Genomic DNA, 15,196 nt, shown 5'->3' with positions numbered 1-15,196 from the left:
TGAAATGTAGGACTTCTTTATATGCCCCTGATAATTAACCTGATAATTCATGTGTTGAAAATACCTTTTCCCAATTCAATTTGTAAGTTGTCTTTTACATCCTGTAAGGTGGCTGTTGATGAGCAGAATTTCTTCATTTTAATAAGACATCAAGTTTTAATAGTTAGCATTTCTGTTTAAAACTTTCTCCCTATCCCAAGATTAGAAATAGATTCACCTAGGGCTCAGTCAGTTAAGCGTCCAACTCTTGATTTCAGCTCAGGTCATGATCTTGTGGCTTGTGAGTTTGAGCCTCGTGTCAGGCTCCGTGCTGGCAGTGCGGGGCCTGCTTGGGATTCTTTCTTTCCCTCTCTGTCCTTCCCCCACCTCTCCTCCAAAATAAATAAATAAATAAACTTAAAAATATATATGTTCATGGAGCGCCTGGGTGGCTCAGTCAGTTAGGCGTCCGACTTCGGCTCCAGTCATGATCTCGCAGTTCATGAGTTCGAGCCCCACATTGGGCTCTGTGCTGACAGCTCAGAGCCTGGAGCCTGCCTTGGATTCTGTGTCTCCCTCTCTCTCTGCCCCTCCCCCATTCACGCTCTGTCTCTCTCTGTCTCTCAAAAATAAATGTTAAATATATATATATATATATATGTATATATATATATACATATATATACATATATATATATATATATTCACCTATAATTTCTCCTAAAAAGAAAAATAAAGGTATTATTGTCTTTGTCATTTGAGTCCTTGAGTTATCAAGAGATATTTTTCTGTATGGTACAAACTTAGAATTAGTTTCACTTTTCTGGCACAAGAACAGACACTCAGATCAATGGAACAGAATAGGGAATCCAGAAATGGACCCACAAATGTATGGCCAACTAATCTTTGACAAAGCAAGAAAGAATATTCAATGGAGTAAAGACAGTCTCTTCAGCAAGTGGTGCTGGGAAAACTGGACAGCGACATACAGAAGAATGAACCTGGACCGCTTTCTTACACCATGCACAAAAATAAACTCAAAATGGATGAAAGACCTAAATGTAAGTCAGGAAGCCATCAAAATCCTCGAGGAGAAAGCAGGCAAAAACCTCTTTGATCGTGGCCACAGCAACTTCTTACTCAACACGTCTCTGGAGGCAAGGGAAACAAAAGCAAAAATGAACTACTGGGACCTCATCAAAATAAAAAGCTTCTGCACAGCAAAGGAAACAATCAGCAAAACTAAAAGGCAACCGACAGAATGGGAGAAGGTATTTGCAAATGACATATCAGATAAAGGGTTAGTATCCAAAATCTGTAAAGAACTTATCAAACTCAACACCCAAAAAACAAATAATCCAGTGAAGAAATGGGTGAAAGACATGAATAGACACTTCTCCAAAGAAGACATCCAGATGGCCAACCGACACATGGAAAAATGCTCAACATCACTCATCATCAGGGAAATACAAATCATGAGATACCACCTTACACCTGTCAGAATAGCTACCATTAACAACTCAGGCAACAACAGATGTTGGCAAGGATGTGGAGAAAGAGGATCTCTTTTGCATTGCTGGTGGCAATGCAAGCTGGTGCAGCCACTCTGGAAAACAGTATGGAGGCTCCTCAAAAAACTAAAAATAGAACTTCCCTACGACCCAGCAATTGCACTACTAGGCATTATCCACGGGATACGGGTGTGCTGTTTCGAAGGGACACATGCACCCCCATGTTTATAGCAGCACTATCAACAATAGCCAAAGTATGGAAAGAGCCCAAGTGTCCATCGATGGATGAATGGATAAAGAAGGTGTAGTATAGATATACAATGGAGTATTACTCGGCAATCAAAAAGAATGAAATCTTGTCATTTGCAACTACGTGGATGGAACTCAAGGGTATTATGCTAAGTGAAATTCGTCAGTCAGAGAAAGACAAAAATCATATGACTTCACTCCTATGAGGACTTTAAAAGACAAAACAAATGAACATAAGGGAAGGGAAACAAAAATAATATAAAAACAGGGAGGGGGACAAAACCGAAGAAACTCATAAATATGGAGAACAAACTGAGGGTTACTGGAGAGGTTGTGGGAGGGGGGATGGGCTAAATGGGTAAGGGGCATTAAGGAATCCACTCCTGAAATCATTGTTTCACTATATGCTAACTAATTTAGATGTAAATTTTAAAAAATAAAAAGTAAATAAAAAAAAGAATTAGCTTCACTTTTCCCCCCACCGTACGGATATTCTTTTTCTCCCCCAGGTTAATTCATTACATAGTCTCTTTTCCCCTACTGACCTTCCATGCCAAGTCTTTCAAATATCAAAGTTCCATATATTCAAGGGTCTGCTTCTGAGGTCCTATTATATTGGACAGTATCTCCACTAGAAACACATAATCTTTTTTTATAATATTTATTTATTTTTGAGAGAGAGTGGAGGGACAGAGAGAGACAGAGACAGAGAGAGAGAGAGAGAGGCACAGAATCGGAAGCAGGCTCCAGGCTCTGAGCTGTCACCACAGAGCCTGATGCGGGGCTCGAACTCACAAACTGTGAGATCATGACCTGATCTAACTCTCCATTCATTTAGGTCTTTCTTCGTTCTCATGGAGGTGTTGCAGATACCTTGTTCTGTGTACTGCTAGGTGCCTAATTTTGTGTGTGGTGCGATTGTTGTTGTAAACGGTGTCTTCTTTTCAATTGCACTTTCTAGTTTATAACTGTTAGTGTATACGAATGCAGTTGACTTCTATATAAGCAAAAATATTCTGGTAAAAACAGTGATCACGATAACAGCCATTATTCAGTATTTCTAGCTTTCATTTGCTGAGCACATATTCTGTGCTGGCCATGATGGTAAGTGCTTATATACATTTTCTCCTTTATTCACAGCACAGCCCCATGAGTTTGAAAATAACTCGGATGAACAGATTAGAAAACCAAGGTGCAGACAGATGGGAGCACTTGAAGTCACACATCTAGACAAGTAAGCCACTGGGGTTCAATCTTAAAATGTTCTGACTCTAAAGCATACACTTTTTTTTTTTTTTTTAATGTTTATCCCTTTTTGAAGAGAGAGCACAAGCAGGGGAAGGTCAGAATCCGAAGCAGGCTCCAGGCTCTGAGCTGTCAGCATAGAGCACAATGTGGGGCTCGAGCCCACGAACCACAAGATCATGACCTGAGCTGAAGTCGGACTCTTAACTGATTGAGCCACCCAGGCGCCCCTAAAGCATAAACTCTTGACTATCAGCAATTTATAGCAGTTCTCGGTTTTAAGGGGAAACAACCATAACAAAATAAACCTCAACCACTGTATAATTTTTCTGCATTTCCTGTTTTCTCAGTTGTGGCTTCCACATACAGGTGATATCTCAATGTTGTTCAGATTGACCATCTACAGAAGGTGCAGAAAACTGTTTCTCTAAGAGTATGTTCACCGGTGTCTTTAATAGATGAGCCATCGCATTCTTTACTGGCAACAACATCCACTTACTCTATCTGCCCCTATTATAATCAAGATTCGATGATTTAAGAGGGGGTAAGGAGAGGGCTATGACTCCCAGAATCTGACTCCTTCTCAAAGAGAGGGAGACTTGGTCTGCAGTGTTTATTTTTATGTGGCTTTACTGGTCGTGTGTTGACGGTGGCACACACCATTCAGCCTGGTTTGTGATGAGCAAGACAGTGCTTTCAGTTGTGAACCTGATACGCCCCACACCCCCAAAATCACACAGCAAAGGAAATATAAGGTCACCCAGGACTTAAACCCTCACATTGTAACAAGCCAGTGTACAGCAGATATATAATCATTCCTTAGATTTGTAGAACAAAGAAATTTCACAGTGCCTATCCAGCTAATTTACTCTTCCTCGGGAAGTAAGCTGAGTAGGTGCCGCTATGCCTCCTTTATAACGAAGAAGGTGAGACCCAGAGAAAGTGACTTGTCCAGGGTCACCATGCAGTTGGGAAATTGGAGCTATAATTCACCCCATGGAGTGTGTTCTCTCTACCTCTCTGTAGCCTTTCCCCTTTATTATTTTTTTAAATGTTTATTTATTTTTGAGAGAGAGACAGAGCATGAGCAGGTGAGGACAGAAAGAGAGAGGGAGACATAGAATCCGAAGTAGGTTCAGGTTCTGAGCTGTCAGCCCAGAGCCTGACGTGGGGCTCGAACCCACGAACCACGAGATCATGACCTGAGCCAAAGTTGGTGCTCAGCCGACTAAGCCACCCAGGTGCTCCTCAAAAATGTTTTTAAAACAGACTTTTAAAACCTGAAAAATACTCCATTATTTTGGTATACAACAATTTATTCAGTCAATTGCACATAATTCAGTTGTTGTGCTCATTTAGGTAAAGTTTTCCATTTTTATTAAACATCTTTGTGTCTAAAATGTGTTCACCCTTCTGATTGTTTCACAATAGATTCATACATGTGGAATTCTTAAAGGACAAGACTATTTTTTAAGATTTTTGATGCAAGACTGCCTAACTGCTTTCCAGAAAGACTGCACTAATTTATCCTCCCTCCACAGTGGGGGGAAAAATGCTGATGTTACCAGACTTTGAGTGTCGTCATTTTTCAAACACTTTGTTATTTCAGTAGATTTAAAAATGGTATCCTAGGGTTATTTTATTTGTTTGGGTATTCCTGAGGTGAACTTTTGTTTTTCTAAGTTAATCATTCATATTGTCCATTGCCTACTTTTTTTTTTTTTTTTTTTTTTTTTTTTTTTTTTTTTTTAGTGTAACGGCAGTATTTCTCTTTCCTTCTTTAGTTATGAAGGATATAAATCCTTTTTTCTGAAATATTTGTAGCAAATGTTTTCTGCCAGACTGTTGTAAGGCTTTTAAAAATTGTAATGACTTTCTGATGTACTTGAGTTTTGTATTTTCATCAAGGAATCTATTGTTTTGTTCTTATTCCCTCGATTAGTTATCTGTACAGGAATTCCTTTTCCACCCAGAACTCTGACAAATATTCATCTCGATATTCATTTAAAATTGTCTCCTATCCATCTGGTTTTATTTTGCTATATGGTGTGTAAGGCAATACATTTTCTCTTTGTTTGCAAATAGCCAGATTTTTCAACAGATTTGCATAGTTTGAATCTTGATGTTAAATTGGACCAAAAAAGGCATGGCGGGGGGTGGGTGGGGTAATAGGAATATTTCGTGCTGGAGGGATTCATAAAGCTGCAGTGTTGGAAACGCCGATGGATGTCTGGGTGATCACCAGGAAAGGAAAACAGGAAAAACCAGTATTTGACAGCTGGTAAGTGGGTTCTAGATTGTTCCTCCTTTCCCCCTTCTCCCCAAGTATGGCAAGTTCACCATACCACAGTGAACTGTCCCAGATTCCAGTAGTCAAAAGTCAGGGAGCACCCCCAATTGTTTCCTGATGTGAAGACCTCACTCAACTACTGGAGAATGAACTTCTCTCCGAGCAAGTTGGCAAGGATGCCAGGAGGGGTAGAGACATATAATTGTCTTGTGGATAGATGTAAGCTCAAGACTTGTCCACATTCAAACTGTGTTTCCATGTTCTCTCACAAAACTCTGTGTGTGTCTCTAGCATTGCACTTACAACATCATATTGTAATTTTTCTTTGTGTGTCTTCTTCCTCCTTATCCTGCGCCTAGGGTTTTTTTTTTTTTTAATATATGTTTATGCAGTATAATAACAGTAAAGTGCATAAATCTTAAATGTACCATTCATTGAGTTTTGATAAATGTAAAAACCCATTTAACTGACACCCCAAATAAGACCTAAAACACTGTCATTATTCTAGAAAATTCCTCTGTGTGCTTTTCTAGTCATCACCCCCTCCATCCAGAGGCCACCACTATTCTGATTTCTATCCCCACAGACTAGTTTTGCATGAGTGGGGACTTCATATTGATTCTAAGTATGTGTTCCTCTGTGTCTGGCTCCTTCCAGTCTACCACATGATATTTGGGGGTCATTCCTATTGTCTCAAGTGTCCATAGTATGTTTCTTTTTGCTGCTGAGTTCATTCTAGCCCCATTTGTTGAAGAGCCTGTCCCTCCCACATTGATTTGCTTTGGCACCTCTGGCAAAGATCATTCGATAGTCATTGTGGGTTTTTTTCTGCCCCATTGATCTATTTGTCTGTCTTTATACCAGTAACTTACTGTCTCAGAAATTGACGAGTTAATACTAACATTTATATGGAAACATAAAAACAATAGTCTTTTAAAAATCCCATAAAGCTTTATAGTGACACTTAAAATCAGGTTGTGTAAATCCTCCAACTATTTTATTTTTTATCAACTCATCAGTTTCTACAAAAACATTCCTGGGAATTTCACTAGAATTGCATTTAATCTATAGATCAATTTTGTGAGAACCACCATCTTTACAATATTGATTCAGCTACCCTGTAAGTATGGTATATCTCTCCCCATTTATTTGTCTTAATTTCTCTCAATAATATTTTATAGTTTTTTTAAAATATTTATTTTGAGAGAGAGAAAGAGTGAGTGGAGGAGGGGCAGGCAGAGAAAGAGAGAGAGAGAGAGAGAGAGAGAGAGAGAATCCCAAGCAGACTCTGCACTGTCTGCACAGAGCCAAACAAGGGGCTTGAATTCACAAACCGTGAGATCATGACCTGAACCAGAATCAGGAATCGGATGCTTAACCAACTGAACCACCCAGGTACCCCAATATTTTATAGCTTTAAGTGTACATGTCTCACCTATCTTTTTAAAAAGTGATCTGTAAGTATTTCGTGATATCGATTCTGTTGTAAATGCTATTGACTTTTAATTTCCTTTTCCAATTGTTTATTGGTAATACACAGAAATATAATTAAATTTTCTATATTGACATTATATCCTTAAACCTTGCTGAATTACTAGCTTCAGTAGGATTTGGGGGTAGATTCCTTTGATTTTTCTATATGCAAAATTGTGTCTCTGTAAATAAAGCTAACTTTATCTTATTTAAACTTGGTCTCTCCCAGTCTTCAGGACTCTTAATGGAAAGAAATACCATGTTGACTAGAAACAGTGAGAGTAGACATCCTTACCTTGTTTCTGACCTTAGAGGGAACATGGTCCATGTTTTACCATCCATTGTGGTGTTAAGTATAGGGTTTTTTTTTTTTAATTTTTTTAACGTTTATTTATTTTTGAGACAGAGACAGAGCATGAACGGGGGAGGGGCAGAGAGAGAGGGAGACACAGAATTGGAAGCAGGCTTCAGGCTCTGAGCCATCAGCCCAGAGCCCAACGTGGGGCTCGAACTCACGGACCGCGAGATCGTGACCTGAGCTGAAGTCGGATGCTTAACCGACTGAGCCACCCAGGCGCCCCAAGTATAGGTTTTTATAGATGCCTTTTATCAGGTTAAGGAAGTTCTGTTCTATTCCGAATTTGCCTAGAGTTTTTCTCATGAAGTGATGGTGAGGTTTGTGAGATCCTTTTCCTGGACCTGCTGAGATGTTCATGTGATTTCTCTCCTTTGTTTTTTAATGGGATGGGTTACATTGTTTTTGTTTTTGTTTTTGTTTTTGTTTTTGTTTTTGCTTTACCCAACCTTGCATTTATTTGTGATAAACCTCACTTGGCCATGATATATTATCCCTTTTATATATTGATGGATATGATTTGCTAATGTTTTGCTAAGGCTTTTTGCATCTCTGTTCATGAGGAATATCGGTTTGTAATTTTTTTGTAGTGCATTTGTCAGATTTTGGTATTAGGAATATGATTAGGAATATTAGGCTTTTTAAAGAAGGTCAAGAGGTAACCTCTCCTCCTTTGTTTCTGTAAGAGATTAAGATTGGCATTATTTCTTAAGTGTTTGATAGAATTTACCATTAGCACTATGTGGGCCAGAAGTGTTCTTTGTGGGGGAAACAATTTTAATGGTGAATTCAACTTCTTTAACAGATTTCAGGTCATTTATTTCTTCTTGTGTCCCATTTTGAAAAATTGTATTTTTCAAGGGATTATTCATTTCATAAACATTGTCAAACTTGTTGGCATAAAGTTGTTTGGAATATCCCTTTATTTTTCTTTTAAGATCTGTAGGATTGGGGCACCTGGGTGGCTCAGTCAGTGAGGCATCCGACTTCGGCTCAGTTCATGAGTTCAAGCCCGTCATTGGGCTCTGTGCTGGAGCGTGCTTTGGATTCTGTGTCTTCCTGTCTCTCTGCCCCTCCCCTGCTTGTGTTCTGTCTCTCTCTCAAAATTAAATAAACATAAAATTTTTTTTTGAAAAATAAAAATAAATAAAAGTAAATATTTTTTAAAGTTTAAAAAAAAGCTCTGTAGGATTTGAGGCACTATCCTTCCTTTCATTCTTCATAGTGGTCATTTGCATTTTCTCTTTATTTTTTCCTTGTTCAGTCTAACTAGGGATTTATCAATTTTATTGATTTTCTCAAAAATTATTTTTTTTCTTTTTTGCTGTTTATTTCCTCCATTGTTTATCTGTTTTCTATTTCATGGATTTTCACTCTTTATTATTTGCTATTTTTCTATTTACTTTGAGTTTAGTCTATCATTCCTTTATTAGCTTCTTAAGAAGAAAATTTGGGGAGCACCCAAATGACTCAGTCAGTTGAGTGTCCGACTCGATTTCAGTTCAGGTCTTGATCTCCGGGTCATGGACTCAAGCCCAGTGGTGGGCTCTGTGCTGGGCATGATATATATGTGTTTTTCCTTGAGATTTTTTTTTTTCTCTAGAAGAGTATTGTTCAATTTCTAAATATTCTAATATTTTTGAGATCTCTTTTTGTTATTGGTTAAATTTGTTATTAGTTAAATTCTAGTGTGGCCAGAAAATATACTCTGTATGATTTTTATGTTACCCAAATTTTTCTTCATTTTTCTTCATTCCTATGGGAATGAAGATGTGCTGCAATCTTTTACATGCTAACCTGAAACAGAATTCTCTCCCACTTAACTTAGTTTCTGGAAGACGGGAATTACACCTTAGAGTTGATGTGTGGCAGGGCTTGCCACATAACAGAAGTTCAGTAAGTATAAGAATTAAGTTATTAACGAATGGTGAAGATTGGGACAAGGGAAGGGTTATGACTAAAACATGGATTTACTGTCAAGTTTAACTCATGGTATAACATGCAAACACATGGCTCCATACAGTTTGTGAAAGAACTCCAGGAAGACAGAAGGATGGGTATGAACTCTACAAATCCAAATGGGGTTGAAATTGATCTCAAAATGTAGTAATACAGTAATTATCATTTTCATTGTGCTTTGTAGTTGATAGCTTAGATACCTTTTCTCATAGAAGGGAAGGCATAATGTAAAATGATCCGTGTGGTTTCTGGAGACCTCGCTATTGAGCTCAGAAATTTAGTGGACGTAACCACTAGAATTACAAGAATCTATTAAGAAAATGGATACTAACAAGAAATGTAAAGTGGGGACGGCTGGTGCTAATGAGGCTGATAATAACAGCTAACATTTACTGAGCATTTATTTTGTAATAAGCGCGATGCTAAACAGTGTATGCTCCCAACAACCTTATCTTATGATACCCACCTCACAGATGAGACCCAGACAGCAAACTGATTTGTCCAAGGTCATACAGTTAAAAATGAGGAAGCCAGGATTTGATTTTGATGAGACGCAGACAGCAAACTGATTTGTCCAAGGTCACACAGTTAAAAAATGAGGAAGCCAGGATTTGATCCCAAGCACTACAACCTTTAAGATTTGTGAAAAAGTTCTGAAGGCTGTTGTTATTCCCTGGGACTTGTCATAAATGGAAACTTCGACTCTCCAGGTAGGGGTAGGATTTTGCACACATATTTGATCTGTATCTCCCTCCAGAAGTAGAGTCAGCAAGGGATTTTCAGTGTAAAAGAGGTATTGTGAAAAGCCAGTGTGTGGGGGCGGGGGCTGAGGGACAAGGAAGGGGAAGCCAGTCTGTGAGGGGCAAGTCGAAAATTAAAGTTTGAGACAGATCTAGTACAGGCTGAAAGGGGCCAAGGACTGGTGACAAGAGTAGAACCAAATGGGGACAAGAACAAGACAGAAACCAGAAGCTAATAGTGCAGGACCACTATTTGACCCTGCATGGGCCAGGCACTTTTTTGTTTGTTTTTAATTTTTTAATGTTTATTCATTTTTGAGAGACACAGTGAAAGTAGGGGAGGGGCAGAGAGAGAGGGAAACACAGAATCTGAAGCAGGCTCTAGGCTCTGAGTGGTCGGCACAGAGCCCGACATGAGGCTCGAACCCACGAATGGTGAGATCACGACCTGAGCCAAAGTCAGACGGTTAACCAGCCACCCAGGCGCCCCTGGACCAGGCAGTTTTAAAGCCATTATATCATGTGATCTTCACAGCCACTCTAAGAGGTAATTACTACTGTGTCTCCCTTATAGATCTGCACCAGCCATGTGTGGAGTGTGTGTTAGCATTTGATGGGCTTAGAATTCCAAGATCTTAAGCACTGTTTGTCTCCAGCCATAGTGGAAAGTTTTGGATCAGAATCTGAGGGTGAGAAATGGAGACAGGGGACAGTCAGGAAGCCAGTGACTGGGACAGATCCCTCTTGGTACTACTGCCATTACAAGCTGGCTTCTGGTGAGCCATCTAGTTTTTTGCTGGTACTGCTCCTGGGGCTGCTAAGAGACACCCAGACTTCTCAAACAAAGTTGTTAGTTATGTTTGGCAAGGGACAAAAACACATCCGTGGCTTGATCAATACTGTTATCGGCGCTCGCAGCATTTATGTTCTTTTCATATTCCCTATCCAGGAAAGAAACTTCAAGTTGGAAGAGGCAAGGTTCCCACAGATGTTGGTGACAGAAAATGGAAACCCAGGCAAGAAATAAGGAATGTTCTAAAGGCCCGCTCAGGGTCCCAGGGCCTGGCCAGATAAATTAACTTCTAGGAGACTTGTCTGCTTTGAAGAGCTGAGACATTGAGGGAAGGGGCTAGAAGCCCAGCCACTGGAAAGTTATGATCTTTTATTTATTTATTTATTTATTTTTTCAACGTTTTTTATTTATTTTTGGGACAGAGAGAGACAGAGCATGAACGGGGGAGGGGCAGAGAGAGAGGGAGACACAGAATCGGAAACAGGCTCCAGGCTCCGAGCCATCAGCCCAGAGCCTGACGCGGGGCTCGAACTCACAGACCGCGAGATCGTGACCTGGCTGAAGTCGGACGCTTAACCGACTGCGCCACCCAGGCGCCCCTGGAAAGTTATGATCTTTTAAAAAAATGGGCAGGCAGTTTGGATGATCTTTGGTCATGCGAGCTGGACATTGTCTCCAGGTGAGAAGCAAGGAGTCAATGCATTTTCCCGGACGTACCACATTTCTTTCTGAGAGTTGCTAGACTGGTTTTTGGGTATTGTGTAAACAGAATGCATTTGTAGCAGTCCTTTTGACAGCTAAATCCCTGTCCTTGAAGACAGACGAGATGCACCTCTGGGCAGGAGCAGAAGGTAGCCGGATCAGGTAGGTGAAGAACTGATTGAATATAGAGTACTAATTAATAGATTGATGACGATCCGGAGAAAGGATCTTTCACACTGCAGGTTTCTGGCCTCCATCTTGCCTTGTTAACTATTTTTATTAATGACTTGGATGAAGACGTTGATGGCCTGGTGATAAAATTTGTGGGTGACACAAAGCTGGAAGAGCTAGCTCATAAGTTGGATGGCACAATTGGGATGCAAAAAAGATCTGACGGACTGAAACGATGGACCAGATCTAATAAGATTATGTTTAATGGGGATAAATGCAAAGTCCTGCACTTGTTTAAAATAAACAAACAACTAAGATGGAATGAGCAGCAGATGCGCTTTGATAGTAGCCTACATGGAAATGATAGAGATGTTTCAGTTGGTTATCGGCTCAAAACGAATCACTGTTGCACCGTAAATTTGGACTGTAACGGGAAGGGGGTAGAATATAACAGAGGCAATAACCTTTCTTCCTCCAAAACGATGGCTCTTATTTTCAGTTTGCTATATGGCAAACATCTTTCTGTGGATTCTCTCATCCAGTCTCACTATCCTGTCAGGGGCTACTATTACCCCATCTTACAGATAAGGAAACTGAAGCTCGAGGAGACTGAGTAACGTGTCCAAAGTCGCATACAAGAGCCGGGACATGAACATGGTGTTCTGATCCCACCTTGTGCTAAACCACCATTCCAGGCTGCCCTTGGGCCCTTTGGCTTACACCTAGATAGAGCTGATATACCTTATACCTTGGTATATCCAGTCACCTCATAAAAGTAATATCTCTACACAGACAGAGTTGAAGACTTGAGATCATAGACATATGGGATGAGAAAAGGCAGGCTGGGCCATGGTGGGAGGGACGCAAGGAAGAAGGCGGGTGTTAGGATCCCTGCCTTCATATGTATAACAGGCTTCAAGTGTTCCTTCCTGGAGTCCTGGAAGGCAGAGCCATGGCCAAGGGGGTGAAAATACAGAGGCATGTTTAGGTTCAAGTAACAATGCACTTTCTAATAATTTGAGCACTCTTGACGATGGACTGGCATCTCGTGAGGGAGTGTCCCTAGATGGCATACAGCACGGGCCAACTGATCACTTGTCAGAAGCAGACGCTGGACCAGGTGACCTTTTGAGTTCTCCTCCTACTGAGGCCATCTCTGCTTCTGGACTAGTCCTAACATCTGGACTAGGGAGTCGGGGCATTTTTAGGCACCGGGGCAAGTCCTGCGGTTTTTGATTTATTGCATTTCAACAATGAATGCTGATAACCTGTTCCCCTTCAGGGAGTTTTTATTTTGTTTCATTTCATTTCATTTCATTTCATTTCATTTCATTTATTTTCTTAAACTTCTATTCTTTGGGGATTTTTGAAGTATGTGCTATACTCTTTATCCATATAACAAAAGCTGCCAGGCAGACCCACTGTGAAAGGATTTAAGAACAAATAAGGACCTGAGGCTAGAGTCACATCCTGACACATCTCTTGTCCTGGTGTGCTAGAGTCCTCAGAGAGAATCCACTGGTCTTGATTCACTGGTGAGGGCATTCTGTGCCCCCGGTAGTGCCCAGATCAGAAACATGCCCTCCCAGTTCCTAGATGGAGCAGATTGGCAGACATCTTTCTTTATACGCATCAGGGAGTTGGTACCCGCAATGGTGTGTGTTATAAACTCTTTTTTTTTTTTTCCAATCTCTAAAAAAAAAAAAAAAAAGAACAAATAAGGAAACAAACACATATAATGCTCTCTACTTCCTTGTGGTGTTTGTGTCTTCTCATTTACAGCCAACTTATCAGATAGCTGATACTGTCAGGATTTTTTGAATAGCTGCATATATACCTTTCACTCTGCCTTTGCTATCCCAAAGTTGGCCCTTCTGAATCCTCTCTCCCCTGTTCTGCTGCGGTCTGGTGAAAGAACTATTACATTAATAGTTAGGACTACAAATAGGAAATGAGTAAATAGGTTCAGAGAAAGGAACCAGAGACCTGTTCAGTTAGTAAATTGCATGATACAATCTATAATACATGGACTTTGGTACGTCCATTTGATTAGAGACTTCTCTCTCCCCCACTTCCAAAACTCTAGAGTATCTTGTATCTTTGTTCTGGGAAGCTTAAGGTGTGTGGACTTGTGGCCCCATATATAAAATGCTTTTAAAGTTCTGCTTCCCATGTCAGGAGAAGGAACAATGGCCAGGCAGTGAGGCCGCCACCCCAACACGCACCGGCCGGCTAAGCCATCGGAGCATCCCGTGGGACCCCTGTGTGTTGGGGAAAACTGTGGCTGCCCAGGATAACGAGACCATGTCAGGCATTGTAGGCAAATATGCTTGGGCCAGCACTCCACAGTCTCACGCTGCAGTTGTGTGTTCCTAGGGAGCCCACACCATCTTAATCATGCCTGCCAGGGAAGAAATTCTCCTTTCTCTTTTTTTCCCCAAGACGTATTTCCCCTGTATCATTTAAACATATTAAATCACTGTTAGTACGCAGAGTGGGCATCATGTTAGCATAAGATCTAATCAGAGCGAGTCTGCTGGTCTCCAAAGGCTTTATTCTTTTTGTCTCTTTCCTCTGTTTTCTTGTTAGACTGAAGAGCCTTTTCTGACATCCTCATTTGTTCTGCTGTGTAATAGCATGGGATCTTTCAGAGCTGTCGACATCTGCTGCACTCTAGAGAGCTGCAGAACCGAGCCAGCAAAGCAATAATAATTATGCCCAAATGGACTGCAAAGGATGTAAGAGATAAGAAGGAAGACCAGAAAAAAATACACTCGATGCAATGGTGTTCCAGCCTGAAGTGAGTGAATGTGTGTGCGTGTGTGTGCATGTAAATGTACAGTCGCTGAGGCCATACACCTGTATGTGCGTTGAGGACACAAATCCTTTTCCTGAGAGCAGTGGACTGGAAATCAATCTGGCTCAGTGCTCTCCAAATTCCCAATCCTTGCTCCTTCCCCCAGAAGGCCACACTCAATGTAGGTGCGGCTTCCTACATTGCAGGGTAGTTTGTAGGACACCGTGGAGAGAGACCTTCTTCCTTCTGCCCCCCGCTCCGCCCTTATGCGTAGCTGTGTCTTCTTCCCTGGAACTACTCTGAGGATAAATTCGGCTTGTTGGAAAGAGGCTGTACATCTTCCTGATTGTCAACATGCTAGTTATTAAATACCTGGCCTGTTGGCCCTCCCCTAGGATTAAAACTAGCAAACTGGCATCTACTGGATGCTTAGTATTTGCCAGGCACTGTGTAAGCCCTTCATGTGCAGGATCATTCTTCCTTAAATAACTCTACCAGCTTGGTGTCACTGTATCCCCATCTGCAGGTGAAAAGATTAGGGCATGGAGGGTCCCCCAGCTGACAAAGAGGGTCTTCAAAAATGGGCCCTGGGCCTCTCCTACCCCGGCATCGGCCTTCCTGGATACAAGGCCATATGCCCAGAGGCCCCGCTTGTGCACTGACAGAGAGACTGGTTTTTAAGGCTGTGGTTACTCGAGAACAAAAGAACCGGTCATACCGTTCATGTGTGACTCTTCACAAAGCAGCCAGGCCGCTCAGTGACACACTTGGTCACTTTCATGAACAACCAGTCAGTTGAACAAAGAGAACCGAAATAAAATAAACTCCCCAAACCAAGGGAGCCCATGTTTTTTTTTTTTTCCTCCCCCACTGGGTTAGCTGATTATTTTGCAGAATCCGAGACTCCTACCGAGGCCAGTTGTCTTGAGGTC

General features: G+C 41.0%; 1 long non-coding RNA gene and 1 other non-coding gene across 2 annotated transcripts; both read left to right on the top strand.

Annotated features, from left to right (window-relative positions):
* Positions 1-11,193: 11,193 nt before the first annotated feature.
* LOC131504128 (uncharacterized) lies at positions 11,194-14,255 on the top strand. Its single transcript, XR_009257801.1, has 2 exons — positions 11,194-11,273; positions 14,057-14,255. It is a non-coding gene; the product is annotated as an uncharacterized LOC131504128 (long non-coding RNA).
* Positions 12,918-13,048, top strand: LOC131505898 (small nucleolar RNA SNORA3/SNORA45 family). The gene has a single exon (XR_009258650.1). It is a non-coding gene; the product is annotated as a small nucleolar RNA SNORA3/SNORA45 family (small nucleolar RNA).
* Positions 14,256-15,196: the final 941 nt, after the last annotated feature.

The sequence above is a fragment of the Neofelis nebulosa genome, chromosome 2 (genome assembly GCF_028018385.1).
Source record: "Neofelis nebulosa isolate mNeoNeb1 chromosome 2, mNeoNeb1.pri, whole genome shotgun sequence".
NCBI classification, from domain to species: Eukaryota; Metazoa; Chordata; class Mammalia; order Carnivora; family Felidae; genus Neofelis; species Neofelis nebulosa.
This window is presented reverse-complemented; position numbering and strand designations above follow the sequence as displayed.